Below are 1,017 nucleotides of genomic sequence, written 5' to 3'. Positions count from 1 at the left end.
CAAAACCAAATAAATCAAAAGAGCCATATGAACCACAATGTATATTATTTCTGCATGCGTGCCCTTGCACCATTTTCCTGCCCTTCCCTTTTCTCCCTTCCCTCCCCTCCTTCCTCCCCCCCTTTCTTCCTCTCTTTCTCCCTTTCTTTCTTGATCATTCTCTGTGTGTCTTTATGTATTTCTTAAATGCTACCTAGGAGTGTTATTTATCATTTGGGTTTCTGAAAAAAGGAGTTATGTTCACAACAGTCATAGCCTGAAAACTCAAATTCAGTTACAGGATATGATTCTTAATAGAATCAACCTCTGAAAGCCTTTTTATTTTCCTCAGACATCAAGTCAGACATCTTTGCTATGGTCCCTCTTAAAATCACATATAAAATACACATAACAAAATACTATTTAAATCATTTTAAGTACACAGTTCAGTGGTATTGGCTTGTTTAAATTGCTGTGCAACCAGCCCTAGTCTGTCTCCAGAATTCTGTCATCATCTTAAGGAGAAATTCTTTATGTATTGAAGATATTTTCCACCTGATTCCTGGTCTGCTGATCTGTATTATGATTTCTGTGTGTACGATGAGTTGGTCTGCTCTTGATCCCTCATCTAAAGGGAATCCTATCATATTTGTCCTTTTGTATCTGGCATAACCCATGTTGTATCATATATCAGCATTTCATGTATTTTAAGGCTGCAGAATGTCCTATTACATGAAAACATTCTATGGGTTGCTTCTTTGCTCTTTTGATAGTGTCTTTTATATTTTTTTTAATGAAGTCCAGCTTATCTAGGATTTTGTCCTTGGTGTGATTTTGGTGTTGTTCCCAGAAATCATCAAATCAGATATTGTCAAGGGTTTCTCCGCTTCCTCTGAGAGCTTAGTTTAGCTCTCATCCCAGGTGACCTGTTTTGTCTTACCAAGGAAGGAAATTGTCTGTCTTCTCTTTTTTTTTTTTTTTTGACTTTCTGACATTTGTTTTCTTTTTTTTTCTTTTTTTTTTTTTTTTTTTTTTATT

The sequence above is a fragment of the Alexandromys fortis genome, unplaced genomic scaffold (genome assembly GCF_014885135.2).
Source record: "Alexandromys fortis isolate MF-2015 unplaced genomic scaffold, M_Fortis_MF-2015_v1.1 scaffold_124, whole genome shotgun sequence".
NCBI classification, from domain to species: Eukaryota; Metazoa; Chordata; class Mammalia; order Rodentia; family Cricetidae; genus Alexandromys; species Alexandromys fortis.
The sequence above is the reverse complement of the archived record's forward strand: the minus strand, read 5'-3'. Positions refer to the sequence as shown.